General features: G+C 37.4%; 1 protein-coding gene across 1 annotated transcript in view; it reads left to right on the top strand.

Annotated features, from left to right (window-relative positions):
* Positions 1 to 11252: 11252 nt before the first annotated feature.
* CBLB (Cbl proto-oncogene B) overlaps positions 11253 to 17292 on the top strand; it is a 221128-nt gene continuing 215088 nt past the window's right edge. Inside the window, exon 1 of the mRNA XM_042955715.1 lies at positions 11253 to 11327. The gene's annotated coding sequence lies outside the window, so the exon portion shown is untranslated. The remainder of the gene's footprint in view (positions 11328 to 17292) is intronic.

Genomic DNA, 17292 nt, shown 5'->3' with positions numbered 1-17292 from the left:
TCAGGGTGACTTCTATATTTTTGTATTATCCAATGGGATGGATGAGATAAGAGTCAGCGGAAAAGGTCCACATAAAAGGAGGAAGCTACAAACTGAGTTTTGGACTTTTGCAATTTAAGGCACCGAGGGGATTTCCAAACACATACATCCATAGCCATTAAAATAGAAGGATAGATATTCCTGAAGTAGGTGAAAAATGGAGGTAAAGACTTGAAAGTCACCGGCAGGGAAGCAATAGTTGAAGCCATTAGAGTAGATGAAATCTGAAAATAAATACAGAATTAGAAGAGGAAACCAAAGGCAGAACTTTAAAAACTATTCACATGAGAAAACAAAAGGAAGAACTCTGTGGGAAGGTGGCAGGAAAGGAATAATCAGAGACTGGAGTAGAATTTGAATAATGAAACATTGTGGAGGTTTGTGAAGGTGTAATTATACATTGTTCATGTATAATCCCTGTTATTTATTTAATGATATGAACAGCATCAAAATGTGCAAACATTGCCTTTGTTTGTCTCATAGATGCCCTTTCCCCACCATGCAACACACACATGGGCATGCGCATGTGCGCAGGTGCACACACACACACACACACACACACACACATCTTCTCCCCTATGTTAGGTAAGTATGAGTAAATGCTTATGAGAGTTTCTCTATGTATTCCTCAACACTGGGTCTTTATTTAAATGATTAGATTCTTGCTATATTCTTTTGAGAGGTAAAAAATTTTAAAATAAGTATGAGATTATTTCTAGCATCAACTATCAAAAAATTATAGCTATTGTTTGAGCTTAACTTGTTGAAATAGTGTGGCATAGGGCCAGTTTAACTCAACAATGGACGGTATCAGCGTACAACAACAAAGCCATGGGCTTACATGAAAACTATAAAAGGATACTTGCTGTATTGTTCTTGCCCTTGGAATGCTCCTTCCTTCCTTTCCTGTTTTGTTGCTGCCATAGGATGTCAGCTCAAATTTACTGTCATTGTTGTCATTTGGCCAATGAATATCATGAAACGTGGTAGGCACTTAACCTGGTATGAGTCCACAAGCAGGCAGTCTGAAGTCTCACTCCTCTTAGGATATTCATATTGCCTGAATGTTCTTGGAATACAAATGTGACAGTGAGGTCCTTTGTTTTTCCCAACTGAAATGTACCTTTCAGAATGGCTTTGAATCTCATACAAAGCTTACAGATTTTAGGAAATACAATAGGCCTTCTCACAAATTTTCAAAAGTAGTCTACAGATCCTGAAGTTCTATAAAATTTCCCTAAAATCAAAGACCTTTTTTCATGGGAAATACGCCTAAGGCAAGATTTCTTAATCTCAGCACTGTTGGATTTTGGACTAGATCATTCTTCCTTGTAAGGGTTTGTCCTGTGCATTGTAGGATAGTTAGTGGTATCCCTGGCTTCTGTTCTCTAGATGCAGGCAGTACTCCCTCCTCCCAAGTTCTGAAATTAAACCCTTCTCCAAACAATGACAAATGTCCCCTGAGAGGCAATATCATCAGGTCAAGAACGGCTGGCTAAAGAAAAGGGCCTTAATGCAAAGTAAAACTGAGTAGAGGGGCACCTGGGTAGCTCAGTCGGTTGAGCGCCCAACTTGGGCTCAGGTCATGATCTCATTGTGAGTTTGAGCCCCACGTCAGGCTCTGTGCTGACAGCTCAGAACCTGGAGCCTGCTTCAGACTCCTTGTCTCCCTCTCTGCTTCTCCCCTGCTCACACTCTCTCTCTCTCTCTCTCAAAAATAAATAAACATTGAAAAAATTTTTTTAATGAGTAGAATTTGTAAAATGCAAACTGTGGAGATATAATTTAATTTTTCCTTTGTCTTTCTCTCATTATGTGTATTTAAAGCAGAAATAGAGACTTTTAAATAGTAAAATCACCTATTTATGGTAATAATTTCCTGATCTTTCTTTTCCTAATGAAAAATTAGGTACACACTCTGAGATGTCTTGTTTTTTTCTGCAGCGTTTTGAATTTTATATGTCAGTTCCATCCATCCATCCATCCAACCATTCATTCAGTAAGCATTTTTTTTTCCTTATGAGAGTTTCCCGGCAGGGAAGCAAGCTCTGTTTTTGCTCCAATAGCTAGGTGTTAGGGAAAACAAACAAGCAATAAACAATGAGATAATCAAAGTTGCTGGTGCTCTTACAGACTTTTTTTTTTATGGTGAAAAATTTAGATTTAGATTTAGCCAGCTGAAGTCAACTAAGATGACCCCAATTTTATTGGCAACACCTAAGCATCTTAGTCAGGAGCCAGTCGAACATACACCTTCTTCTTTACATCAGGCCTGATCAGGGTGTTGACCTTGGCCACATCAAGGTCATAGAGCTTCTTCACAGCCTTTTTGATCTGGTGCTTGTTGGCCTTGACATCCACAATGAACACAAGTATGTTGCTGTCAAGTGTAATGGTCAGGCTTGTTTCTCCTGGGGGCACTCTTTTGAGGATGTTTGGGCAGAGGTCCAATTTGAATGTTTGAAAACCCAGTGTACAAATAAGATGCTGTTAAGCAGGGAATCAGAACAGCTTGCTTAATCGAGCAGGTATTGGCAAAGTGTTTTTGTAAATAAAATTTTATTTCTCTATATATTGTCTATGACTGCTTTCCCACTGCTACACCAGTCAATTAGTTGTAACAGACAATATATGGTGAGCAAGACCTAAAGTATTTGCTGCCTCGTCCTTTAGAGGAAAAAAAACACAGACTTCTATAAAAGAGTGAGATTGGATGGTCATTTTTGATTCAATAATTGGAGAACTATTGTGATGTTGTGATTTCTAACAAATATATATTTGGTCTCTACCCTGTCCTTGCACGGAACTCCTAAACATCGTGAATAAGAGCAATACGTAATAAGTGGTAAGAGCAATAAAGGTGTTTTTTTGTTATATATAACAAGCTCTTTTCTCAAGCACACCATATTTATGTTAACGAAGAGAGTTTGGGAAAGCCACTGAGGAAGGGAGCTAGTAGCCAGGTGGAACCAACCAAGTGATTAGAGGGTGGGAAATTTCAGCCCCATCCTTCTACCCACTCCCTCTGACCTCCAAGATGGGGAGAGGGGCTAGAGATCGACTTAGTCACCAATGGACAATGATTTAATCCATTGTGCTAGTATAATGAAGCCTCCACTAAAAACCCAGAAATGATGGAGTGTGGAGAGCTTCCAGGTTAGTGAACAAGTTTGGCACCCCTGAACTTCACAGGGACAGAAGTTCCTGTGCTCACAACATTTCCAGACCTGGCCCTGTTTCCCTTTATCTCTTCATTTGTAGCCTTTAAAATCCTTTGTAATAATAAATAGATAATCTAGTAAGTAAACTTGCCCTGAGTCCTGTGAGCTGTTCTAGCAAATTAATCTAACCCAAGGAGGGGGATGTGTATGGTACAAAATGAGGAAAGCTTTTAGAATCTCTAAAAGAAAGAAAATCTTATTGGAGCCCAAGTTAGGGAAGCTGCCCAAGAAACACGCTCTTCAAAGGGATCAAAGTGTCTAGAAAATAGAGCAGTTTTTACAGAGTTAACTACATCCTGTAGAAGCTCGAAAGATTATAGTTTAACATATAGACAGGAATCCCGAGTTTTAACGTGAAGGAATACAGGGAGTAGTAGGAACATTGATGGGTATCTTAAGGACAAGATAGTTTTCTTTAGGCTGCTCAAAGGCAGACATACAGTGTATGCTAGGTGGACCATAAGTTAGGCTTTTGGTTTAAACAAAGTTTACCTACAGTCATGCTGACTTAGAAAGAAATCTAAATGGCTTCCCCTATATTTCAGGCCTTTAGAAAGTTTTTCTCTCATCATGTGGGAGCATCCGACTTCTAGCCACTCAGTCAGAAGCGCAGGTAAACAACATAGACTTGTGATTGGCATCTGAAGTCTGGGTTGGGCGCCTCTTACAGGACTGAGCCCCTAATTTGTGGGATCTAATGCTAACTCTAAGTGGGTAGTGTCAGAACTGAATGAATTTAGGACATGCAGTTGGTATTGGTCAGAATTGGAGAATTGCTTCATGTGGAGAAAAACCCACACACATTTGGAGATCAGAAGTGTTGAGTGAATGGTAGAGAAATAACAAGAGAGTTTTTCCTAGATAACAACATTTTATGTGGGTGATATTTAGACTTAGAGCTGACTATAAGAATCAGTCTTGATGAGATGAAGGGGAGGAGCAGGCAAAAGGGGTGGCTGGAACAAAACCCCTAAGGCGAGAATGAGCCAGTGTGGGTGAGGGATAGAAATGGTCAGATCCAACAGACAATGGGGGGAGGAAGTGGGATTGAGAGTCTATGATATCAAAAGTTCTTTTTGGGTCTATTAAACATTCATATGGAATATTCATGTAGATATTTGGATATAGGAGTCTGGAGTTGCAAGGAGAGGTCAGAATTGGAGATAGATATGTATACTGGACATACAGATGGTATCTAAAACCATGAGAGAGGATGAAATCATTTAAAGGGACATTGTTGAGGGGCGCCTGGGTGGCTTAGCTGGTTAAGTGTCTGACTTCAGCTCAGGTCATGATCTCGTGGTTCATGAGTTCAAGCCCCATGTTGGGCTCTGGGCTGACAGCTCAGAGACTAGAGCCTGCTTTGGATTCTGTGTCTCCCTCTCACGCTCCCCCTCTCCTGTTTGTGCTGTGTCTCTCTCAAAAACAAATAAACACTAAAAAAAAAATAGAAAGAGATGTCGATGGAGAAGGGCAGGAGATGGATACAGGGCAGAGTGCTAATCAGCTCCAAATTCAGAGACCCAGCTATGAGAAAGTTGCAGCAGAAGACAAGATAGGGTAGCTAGTAAGGTAGAAGTAAAACTAGGAAAGTCTTTGTCTTGGGATTGTCATTCAATGAACAGAATACTCTTTCATCTTGTGAGAACAACTGTCTATGTTTCTACCTCAGAGGAAACTGAAGTTAATGTGACTGGGTCACTAGTTACCAGACAGTAATCAGTAGAGTGAAGACTTAACTCAGATCTTACATGTAGAACTCTCATAACTATGAGATATCTTAGGGGACACTTGTTTTTTGTCCAGTTAGCATCTAGACCTCCCTGTTCCATTCTCACTCCACATGGCTGCAGGGAGACCCTTGAATCAGCACTTCAATCTCTGGCTCCAGTAACTGGGAGATGGACTGATGGATGATACAAGCCAAGCTAATCAAAGCCTTCCCTATTAGTTTCCTCAAACTATCAGAAGGAGAGGCTCCTTACAAGGATAGTAGGTGGAGTGAATGAGAAAAAGTTAAAACTGGCCATGGCTAACTTGCTACCCAATAAAACCAATGCAGAGGCAATGCAATGTTTGAGCCCATGGAGACTGTGGTGGGCCTGAGACAAAAGCACTGTTCCCCACACCCCCTTCCCCCTTTTACACATACTGGTTTGAGATGGGCTGTCACCACTTAAACCTAAAAATGTTCTAATACAATGCTTTTTCATTGTTTAGCTTGTATACCAGCACACCTCCATTTGTACATTAAATAAAGTTGAAATGTCAGTGTTTAGTGATAACATACCCTGATTTAAAATTAAGCAGTTCAGCTATTTAACATAGACAAACTAAAGCATTTTTAAAGCTTTTCTTCCCCTTGCTACTCAAAAACATTTTGTTATGTGAGAAACAGTTTCAACCAAACTGTTGCTCTATTCAAATCTCAACACTTTGAGAAACGAATAACTTAGATTTTTTTGGTGTGTGTGTGTGTGTGTGTGTGTGATTTGTTTTGTTTTTGTTTGTTTATTTTCATTTAAGACCACTCTCTTTTTTCCCCTTCCCTCTATTTTCATCGTTGATGGATGGACAAATAAATATTTCCAGGCAATCTTCTCCTGCTGTTTTCATTTGCCTTTCTGTCTAGTCTTTACATTGTACCTTCTTTCTCACTCTTGCTGCCCCCTGAGGTCTAACTTCATAAACTGGTCCTCACTGTAAGTGTTTAATTTAATGCCTTTTGTATCCTTAAATTGCAAATAAGCTTTTAAACTTATGAAATAAATAATAAGTTAAAATTACTATGGCTATTGATATAATCACTGTTACCATTATCATTATACCCAGTTGTTCTGAAAATGCTACTTCTGTAAGCCTGTATTGATTTATTTTGAGTGAGATAATTAGAAGTACTAGTTCTCCATTGTATGAGCAATAGAATAGGATTTTCTCCTATTCCTCATTTCATTGGGATCTGAATGGAAAAATCTGACTTCTACCTCCAACTGTGAATATAGTGGCCATAATTTTGGTGTGATTTTTTCTTCTCATGAAATTATAGGCACCATTTCCTATTTTCTGGGACTATCTTAAGGACAAAAGCAGTGAAATTAGAGCATCCTATGGACTCTGTATTGGCACGTGCCCACCTCCAGGTCCTATTAATATTTTGATTGTACCTACTATAGTATTTATACTTCTGATATCTCGACATAAGAATCTATAAATAAATCTTGTTTCTGGCCATGAACAGGGTGCGTCTCACTGATATCCAAGAACCACCAACCTCTACAGTTAAATTTAGTCACTGCATAGCTCGTTCCCTCCACGGCTATATATTTTTGTTGTTGTTGTTCCTTCAAAAGTTATTAATTCAATTTCTATTTGCACTTTTTCTGGCCTAATCTGATCCAGCCTTGTTTTCTCTTACATGTCAGGTGAGTAGTTGAATTTACACTGATATAAAGCACTTTCCTTCACTCTCAGAGCCCTTCTCCACTTTTTTTTTTTTTTTTTACTATTTGGATAAGCCAGTATTTATTAAATACTTTCATACATTGTGCTTTAATGACTATGCTCACCTCCTTTTCTATTTTTAATATGGGTTTTATTATACGTACACCATTGAGACCTCTTTGGAATGAAACCCACCTATTCCATTTCAGACTTTAAGTAAACGTTCTTGTTTCCAGAATGATAAGCTTTCTTAGCTAGTTAAGTTTTACTTATTAGAAGTTGCCATGTATAAAAAGAAAACACAGACCTAAAACTTGCAAAACAAGAATATTCTCCTCAAATCCTGAATCAGCACAACTCTTTAATCATATATCAGTATTAAGTCATTGTAACGCTTTTTTCTTCTCTTAAGTTTCTGTTTCTTATTAAAGTGTAACCTTTGAGGACACCTCAAGAAGAATGTTGAGGCATTCCTAATGAATAGGCTTACCCATTTCTGGCATTAGCTGCATGTCATCTGATGTCTTCTCTTACATAAATGTTGAATTTAATCAGTAAGAGAATTTACCTGAAGTGGATTTGGTATAAAAGTCATTTAAGGTATACTTTAAAAACTTTCTTGGATTTGAGCCTGCTGTATGGCAAATTGTCCTATCCATCCATAGAGTTTGGGTGTGTGTTGTACATGTGTGTACACGTTTTAACTGATGGATGGTGAAAAAGTGTATTTATGCAATTAACAAGATAGGTAAGCTTAAACAAACAAAGGAGCCCATAGACCACAGCTATTCATGTAGAAGGCTGACTTATAAACTTACAGTCTATAAAATGACTAAGCCTGAATATACTCTATAAATCCAAGTATAATAATATTCATATCTGAGCATCATATTTTTTAAGACTTTATTTTCTTAGAAGAGTTAGGTTCACAGCAAAACTGAGAAGGTACACTGATTTCCCATATGCCCTGTGCCCCTACACATGCATAGCCTCCCCCATTATTAACATCCTCCACTAGGGTGGTACATTTGTTACAAATGATAAACCTTCATTGACACATCATAATCACCCAAAGTCCATAGTTTACCTTAGGTGAGCATCATATTTTAAGAGATACAAATAAATTGGAGTATGACCAGAGAAGAAACACCAAAAGGTAAAGGGATAGAAACCAAATAATCTGATGACCAGTTTAAGAAACTAAGATGATTTATTTTAAAGAATGGAAGGTTCAGCCCTTGTGCACTATTGGTGGGAATATAAATTGGTATAGCCACTATGGAAAATGGTATAGAGGTTTTTCAAAGAACTAAAAATAGAAATACCATATGATCCAGTAATGTCACTACTGGGAATTTACCCAAAGAAAGCAAAAACACTAGTTTAAAAAGATATATGCACCCCTATGTTTATTGCTGCATTACTTTTCACTCTTTAAGTTAGTTTCATGCCCAGCAGAGAGTCTAATATGGGACTTGAACTTATCACCCTAAGATCAAGACCTAAGCTGAGGTCAAGAGCCAGATACTTAACCAACTAAGCCAATTAGGCACCCCTGCTGCATTATTTACAATAGCAAAGATATGGAAGCAACCTAGGGTCCATTGATGGATGAATGGGATAAAAAGATGTGGCATATATAGAAAATGGAATATTACTAGCCATAAAAAAAGAGTGAGATCTTGCCGTTTGCAAAAACATGGATGGATCTAGAGGATGTTATACTGACTGGAATAAGTCAGATGGAGAAAGACAAATGCTATATGATTTCACTTACATGTGGAATCTGAAAGGCAAAACAAATGAATACGTAAATAAAAAGCAGAAACAGGCCCAGAAATACAGAGAACAAACTGATGGTTGCCAGGGGTGAGGGAAACAGTGGAATGGAAAAAAATGGATGAAAGGGTGTGGGAGATACAGGCTTTCAGTTACGGAATGAATGTCGTGAGAACAAAAGAACAGCATATGGGATATAGTCAATGTAATAGTGTTGCAAGGTCACAGATGGTATCTACACTGGTTGTGAGCATAGAATAACATAGCAGCTTGTTGAATCACTATGTTGTATACCTGAAACTAAAGCAACATTGTGTGTCAGGTATACTTCAATAAAAAAAAAAGAATAATGAAAATAAAATAAAATATGTACTTTAAAAAAGAACGGGAGGTTCAGGGGACTATATGTTGTCACATGGATATACTGTGAAGAGCTTTCAACCAAAAAGATTGCACTTTTCTCTGTGGTTCCAAGCGGCAGAACTGAGGTCATTGAATTATCTTCTAGTACAAAGACTTTTGCTCTTTGCAAGGAAGAGCTTTCTTCTCACAATCAGAAATGTCCAGATGGAAATGGAATACTCTTTTAGTATGTTTAACCAAAAGTTATTATATCAGTACGTAGGGGTTTTGTATTTGGAACTGAAGCAGTAGATCTTCTTAACCCAGAGATTTCCTCTACCCTGAGATTTTTTTCCCGCTTATCAAACTAACAACTATTTTGCCAGATATTGTTAGATATTGCGATATAGAAGAAAGCAGTAAACCTCCATGAAAAAGAGCTCTTTGTCATCATATAGGGCCTCAAACCCATGCGTATGAAAATGGACTCACTATAACTCCAAGTCTGTTCCCCTTCTTGTTTCTCTATTTTTATCAAATACATACATGTTCAGATACTTTTTACATTATTTAAAATCATATTCAGTTAGAGCCAAAGTCATGATCTTTCTCCTGCTTAAAAGTGTGTCTAACATTTATCCTTTTAGTTTCTTCCTATTGCTAGAGCTATCCATCATTGCAGACCCTCAACTGCAGAAATCCAAACTGGGTCAACAGTCTTCTAATAAGAGCCTTTGCCACTATTCTCCTTATTTCCATATTTTTTTAGATATTCTACCATACCAGTAATGATTCCCTCAAATACTGGTTTTATTTTGCCTTTACCCTCTTCAGTAACCCTTAAAGTTCCCTTTTGGCTACAGAATTGGTACAAACTCCCAATTATATCATTTAAAACTTCCCATAGTTTTTTTTTTTTATTATCTGTTGCATTTTGTCATTTTAAAAATGAACTTCCTGGCATAGGAGCTGGCACCTTGTCTTCCCTTGGATATGCAGATTTAATTGTTTGTTATACTTCCTGTATACACTCCATTTAACCCCCATCTCCCAACTTGTATTTCCCTCCTTCAACACCCTAGAAGGTGTAGTTTACTTTCTCCATGGGGTATTCCCTCACTCTCTTGCTCAAGTTAAATACCCTTTTCTTTCTTACTTTTATAGGAGGCACTGTAATTATATATTGACAAAAAATATTTGTTGAATAAACTAATAGCAGCTAATTACAATGTGTATGAGAGAAACTCCAGATACTCAATATAGTCCTGTTCATTTCCACCAATAACATGGCTTCATTGTGCTTTATATAATCTCAATTTCACAATAGCATTTATTTCCTACAACATTAAACCCTGAAAAAAACATGTGTCTCTGTCAATATCCACAGGTCAGAGGAAATACTTCCATCAGGAGCATTGTGGCCAAGAGGCAGAGGATAAGCCATCTACATCAGAATTTAGAATAGAAACTTGCTTGAAAACTGGATGAGCCACGGTAGTATCTCAGTTTGGTTTTAGTTCTGCCAAGAAATAGCTAATTTCATGCAAGAATTACCTTGTACCTGATCCAGAGCAAAGACTCTCTGGCTACTCTTTATATGCATTGATGCAATAGTAGAATTATTTAACGCTTAAAAAAAAAACAAGTAAGGACAAATATGGGAAAAAAGAGAATTTTAGGGTATGAATTAACTTCCTTCCTTCCTTCCTTCCTTTCTTCCTTTTTTGGGTACCTACTGTAACTGGGGCAGTTGGGGGGCAAGGGGTGATTGTCAAGAGATTTAGCAACTGAGAAGAATCAAAGTGGTTAATTACCCCAAGAATTTTTATAAACATTTTTTTTCTAATGCTTCTTTAGGAAATTGACCAACTTTAGCAGGTGGTAGTTCGGTCTCTCTCTCTGCTGTTAACATTCAAGTCATACAATCCTCTCATTTATTTTTCTATGTACATTAAAAAAATCAAGTTCACAATTTTGATTGCTTTCTCAGAAATCTTCTGTGACCTGTGAGAGTAAAATGGAAAATTGAGCAGAGGTCATTTAGAGAGCAGGCATAAGGGGAAGAAGAGTAGGAAATTAATTGTATTCATCACTGTACTCCCTTCCCAGATGTCTTCCAAAATGCTATCTTTTATTTTCAAATCCATTTTCCTTCATATTTAGATGCAACTGTAGCTGGTAAAAAAGGCTTTGATCTGTATTTCATAGGTAAGTATTATTCATGTGAATATTTCTTTTCAATAGTATAGAAAATATAAGCTGCTCATGTCTCCTGACTGAGGTTTCTGCCTCTCATCCTGGCTTGCTGGTCATAAAATTATATTTTAAACATACATCTGTTTTTTCATTAATGTCAAAAATTAAATAGCAACATGAAGCCTTCTTGATCTTCTCTTTCAATATTGGAACGAGACGCTTTCTTCTGGTTAGCAGGAGAAATGAAAACAAGACGTGACAGAGAAGAAAAATGTATATAAGTGGACCAAGTGACTTCCTGCTGAGGAGGTATTTGATGTGGTGGTGGGGTGGTGGGGTGCACAGAACCAAAATCATCAGCCCTACCCAAGCCTGACACTTCATAAAATGCTACCTGATGAAGACATCCTGTTACTCTGGAATAAAATGTAACTGTTTGGAAAGTGACAACACATTGAGCTCATATACCAATCATGCAGGAAAATTTGTCATAATTTTTTTGCCAAGCAACTGGGGGATAGGGATGGAGAGGGGGAGGGAAGATAAAGAAAACAGGAGCTTGCCTGAAAGAAATTGAATACTATCTGAATACAATGTGCACAATGTGGGTACACTGTGATGTTAAAGAGCCCGGACAGCTGAGTCCTAGAAACTTGAGATTGGTTAAGTCAAGCAGGTTTGGTCGCATGGGCCACATAAAGATGTCAGTATGTGTGTATGCACACAATGTGTAGAGGGCATTGCCATGAAGTGAGAAAGAGATGCAAACAAGAGAAACCATTGACAATGGTCAGAAGATCCCGGTCACACCCAGGTCCAACCCTTATCAAAAACACTGGAAATCTAGTTCATAAATGGCATGGTCTGGTAAAATGTCTGTTCAGAGATGCTGACAGTTGATATAAACATGAGTTTTGGTGAAGGACTCAATATTGTTAATTTTTTTTTTGGATGCTGCTTTGGATTCTTCGACAAGTAGTACCCTATTACTGGAAATGAATCCCACTAATAATTGTATACACCTTTTACTCATAGATCAAAATATTAAAGTGACATGTAGTAGGGCATTTAGTAGTTCAGAAAGTTGCCCTTGGGGTGTCCCATGTTTCTGTATGTCATCTAAAATTTTTTTTTTACCTTTATTTATTTTTGAGAGGCAGAGAGAGACAGAGCACAAGTGGGGGATCAGCAGAGAGAGGAGACACAGAATCCGAAGCAGGCTCCAGGCTCTAAGCTGTTAGCACAGAGCCCGACACAGGGCTTGAACTCACAAACTGTGAGATCATGACCTGAGACGAAGTCGGACGCTTAACTGACTGCGCTGCCCAGGTGCCCCAAGGCTACTTTATTTCTAGATGATTATTGCTTCACTCAGTGTGAACAGGCACATACAAAGTCAGTGGTTAAAATATACAAATGGATAAAAAGCCAATAACCCTCTTGGTTTTTAAAAATTACCTTTGCAGTCTGGGAGAACCATTTAAAAATAGTAAAATGAATTTAACAGTTTTGTTTTCTAATGTTTCATTATTTTGTGAAAAATGTATTACCATGAACATTTTAAATCAAAATTTTATTAATTATATGAGAAAGTATCTTATTTTATATTTTACTCTGGCTACTGGAAAACAAAACTTGCTATAAAAAATAGAGTATTTAAATATGTGTAACAACACATAGACTGTACATAGAAGTGTGTCTAATGATGTAAAGGGCCATATACAATTATGTAAAATTTTACACAAGCACGTGCACACAGGCATGAGGAAATAGAATAATTTCTTTTGTGGTTGGATTGCTATAACATGGCTTTGCTGATGATGAGGCGTGTTAACACTATGTTAAAAAGATAAACTGTCTTTTCTTTTCTGTGTACTATCTCTTTCTTCCTGACCCACCTTGAACCCTAACGCTGATCATCTGAACTATATTCTCAAGAAAAGACTTGATTTTTTTTGATTTCTTGATTTCTTTCAGTCTTGTATTTCTGCAACAACTATTCAGTCAAAACACAAACCTGTTTTGAAGCTACACTCTTACTTCCCGGGCACCCTGCTAGAGAAATTTACAAATCTTTCCATGTTAGCATCATGGTCTAATTCATGGTCTCCAGGCTCCACTGTGTTCTTAGAAGAGATTCTCAGTCTTTCTTTTCCTTGCCCTTTTTCTTTTCTTCAACTCAAAACCTTCACCCCTCTTAAGTTTCCTTCAATTTGAGAAGTCAATTTTGTCTACCACTTTGTCTAGTAGAGTTAGAAGATCAAACATGGTCACCCTCAACCTCTTACCACAGCTAGAAATGTATTTATAATGAAAGTATGCATAGTTTTTATTAATGTTTGTTTATTTCATTTGTGTGAGAGAGAAAGCACATGAGAGTGCGGGAGGTGGGGGTAGGGGCAGAGAGATAGAGAGAGAGAGAGAATCCCAAGCAGGCTTTGCACTGTTGGTACAGAGCCCAAAGTAGGGCTTGATCTCACTAATTGTGAGATCATGACCTGAGCTGAAATCAAGAGTCACATGCTTAACTGACTGAGTCACCCAGGTGCCCCAAAAGTACACATAGTTTAGTTTCATGGATTTATTTTTAAGATTTATTTTATAGATTTATTATTTTAATTTTTCCATGTTCCTCCCATTTCATTCTCAGGTCTCCTTTTTTTCCCATTCTTGTAGGATACTATGCCCTTCAGTCTCTTTCTTTGTAATTTATTTCTCAGCATGTACACTCATGCTGAAGTTTCTTTGATTGCAAAGTTTTGCCCTCCCTAACTCCATGCAACTTTGCATTCGTCTATAGGTACTGTCTCAATTCTCTTCTCCATCCTTACATGGATTCCTTAAAAGACTCATCTCTACTTTTCAGTTCCTCAACTTCCATTCTTTTAAACCCATTTTTTAATTGACATTGTTCTCATTAAGGTCACAAAGGATCTCTCAGTTATTAATGCCAATGGATGTTTTTCATTTTGCCTTTCTTTTATTGGACCCCTCTCCTAGAATTGAAACTTTTTTTGTTCCATGGAAATACTAGACTCCCTGGTCTCCATAAACCACACCCAACTGGTTTTGTTTGTGATCTTCCATCTTTTTTGTGAATCCATTTTTTTCCCTGATTTTTTCTGAATGTTGACCTTCAAGGTTCATCTCTCAACTCAATGTTCTTCTGACCTCAGATAATCTCCTTTTATGCCATTACGACTCTGAGGTAATTACTCATTTGTCAATGTTGCCAAACCTATCATCATATATTTCCAATTGTCTAATTAAAATATCCATCTGCTTACTTGATAGATGCCTTAAGTTTTTTAGTTATGGAATAAACTAATTAATTAATTTTCCCTTTCCCCTAAATAGACTGTCCCTTGATATTCTCTGTGATAATTGTTGAGGTTCTCTTTTACCAAGTCATTAAAACTAGAATATTGACCATCATTCTTGACTCCTCCATTTCCTGCACTTTTAATATTTCTATGTTTATCAGTGACTACTAACTTAAATGATCTGGTTCACAGGATTAGTTAGGATAACTAGAGTCACCTTGCAAAGTTGAAAACCATCCTAGGTCAACGGAAGCAGAATCTTTGGGAGAGGGACTTGGAAGTTGGCTATTCTAATGGGAAGAGAGGATTGGAAACCATTTTTCTCAATATTTCTCAAATATATCACTTGTTCTTTTACCTACAGTACCACTACTTCGTTTTAGGTCTTCATCACTTATTGCATTTTGTCTTCCTCTTCTGGCCACCCACTTTCAGATTTATCCCTCTGCTGTCTGTCATCAACCCGCCCATTAGGATGAACATTCTGAAATGGGAATGTTACAATGGCACCTGCCTGGCTCTTCTAATCCTGTGTACTCTCCCGTGGCTTAAAACCCTTCCACAGCTTCTTGTCAAAAAGGATCAAATCCAAGTCATTAACTGGGCACCTGAGGCCTTATTTTAATTTACTTGTCGTTTGCCACTTTTTCCCTTTTATTTACCTTTCTCTGCTTCCCACAAAATGGACCCACTTACTCCCTGTGCATAAAAAGTTGTTTTCTTTCTTCCATGTCCTTGCTCACGAGGTCCCCTCTGACTAGAAATGACCTTTTGTGATTAACTGTTAAGCCTGTTTGTGTTTCAGCTTTGTAATCACTTTTTCCAAGCTGGGTTAGGTGCTTTTCCCCAATTTCTCGTAATGATCTCTGCCTCACGAAATTACTGCTTTTGCCACTTGAGTTTATAATGATCTCTGAATATGCCTGCTTTCTCTCTGAAAACAATGACTAGTGCTTAATCATCTTTGTATTCCCTGGTGTCTAGCATAATGCTTGGCATGTTTTAGATGCTCAAAAAGGTTTGTTGAATAAATGAGTAAATGAGCAGTTAGAAGTCATTGTTGATAAAATAAAATTGGATACCTAGTAGATGTTTTGTCTCAAAACAATAAAAAATTTTAAAAGGATAACTTTTGTCTGTTGAGAATTGTGAACTTGGGAACCAGTAGAGAGACTTTCTGTAGACTTGGAATATATTAGATCTCTGTTGACATTATTAGAGCTACTCCTGGAGGTAATGTGCTTCTGATTTATACATTCATTTCAGAACTTTCTGGTTATAATTTGGCTTCTTGAGTAGAAAAATGAATATAAAGCTGGTCTATATTAATACGGGTCTGATTAGCAGTTATATTTCTCACACAATTACGTTGTTTGTATACTACACATGAATGTCCTGAATTTGGGTTTGTTATCTATATTTTTTAGGGTTCAATCACGATGGACAAATTTTTTTAATTTCCAGACCTGCCAAACTGAATGATATGATCAGTACCAAGATCCCTTCAGCCTTGAAATTTTGAATTTATATTTTGTTAAATTGAAAAATTAAAATAAAAATTCAATCTTGTATTAATGTGTTATAAATCAAAATGTGTAGGGATTATAGAGAAATTATTGTGACAAAGTCTGTCATATTTTACATTCCTCACACATACTCTTGAGGGAAAAGAAAATTATCTACATTTTTACAAATCAAGGTATGTTAGGTGAACATGGAAAATGTACTATGAAATATGAAGACTGCAGCGGAGGTATGAAGGAACACTGAACTGAGGCAAAGTAGTAGGTTTTTAAATTTTTTGTTTTTTATTTTAGAGAGAGAGCATGAGTGGGGAAGAGGGGCAGAGGGAGAGAGAGAATTAAAAATAATTACATTTATTTATTTATTTTGAGAGAGAGAGAGAAAGAACACAAGTGGAGTAGGAACAGAGAGAGAGGGAAAGAGAGAAAGGGAGAGAGATTCCAAGAAGGCTCTGAGCTATCAGCACAGAGCCCAAAATGGGGCTTGAACTCATGAACCGTGAGATCATGACCTGAGTGGAGATCAAGAGTCAGATGCTTAACCGAGTCACCCAGGTGGCAGGAGAGAGAGAAATCTTAAATAGGCTCCATGCTTAGCCCGGAGCCTGACTCAGCACTTGATCCCATGACTATGGGATCATGACCTGACCCAAAATCAAGAGTTGGGTGCTCAATTAACTGAGCCACTCAGGCGCCCCAGTAGTAGGTTTGTTCCAAGCGTTAAAGTTACTATATTTAACACTGTCGTATAAATTTTATTTATTTATTTATTTATTTATTTATTTATTTATTTGAGAGGGAGGACAGAGGGAGAAGGAGTGAGAGAATCTTAAGCAGGCTCCATGCTCCAGCACAGAGACCAAGCTGGGGCTCCATCTCAAGACTGTGGGATCATGACCTGAGCCGAAATCAAGAGTGGGAGCTTCACTGACTGAGCCACTCAGGCGCTCGTAAATCCTTTTTATTACGAATAACAACTGTCCAATCGTTTTCTGGAAAATATTGATCTGGGAATCTATTATCTGGGGAAAAAGATCACAAAGAAATTCATTTAAGGTTTTTTTTTTTTCTTTCACCTAAGTAACTGTCTAATCTGATACATGCTTTAGGGTGGAAATGTATTGAGGCAATTACTTGATTTTGCCTATTCTGCACCCTATGATTTTGAATTGTTTAGGATTACTGAGCCCACATTCTGTAATGAGAATTAGATATAATTTACAACGCATACTTTCTCATATAATAAATCTTAAGCATATATGTATCTAGTAATAGCAGACACTAGGTTTTGCTTGGGAAGTGATAACCTATTATAATACATGTCTTTATATATATGTATATTGTTCTGGATTTCAGCTGAGTATCCCAAATTTTTCTTATCTCATACCACCAGTATTGGAAACGACAGCTTTTGTTTCAAGAACTGGT

The sequence above is a fragment of the Panthera leo genome, chromosome C2, assembly GCF_018350215.1.
Source record: "Panthera leo isolate Ple1 chromosome C2, P.leo_Ple1_pat1.1, whole genome shotgun sequence".
Classification (NCBI taxonomy): domain Eukaryota; kingdom Metazoa; phylum Chordata; class Mammalia; order Carnivora; family Felidae; genus Panthera; species Panthera leo.
Note: the sequence above shows the minus strand (reverse complement) of the source record. Positions and strands in the feature narration are given on the sequence as shown.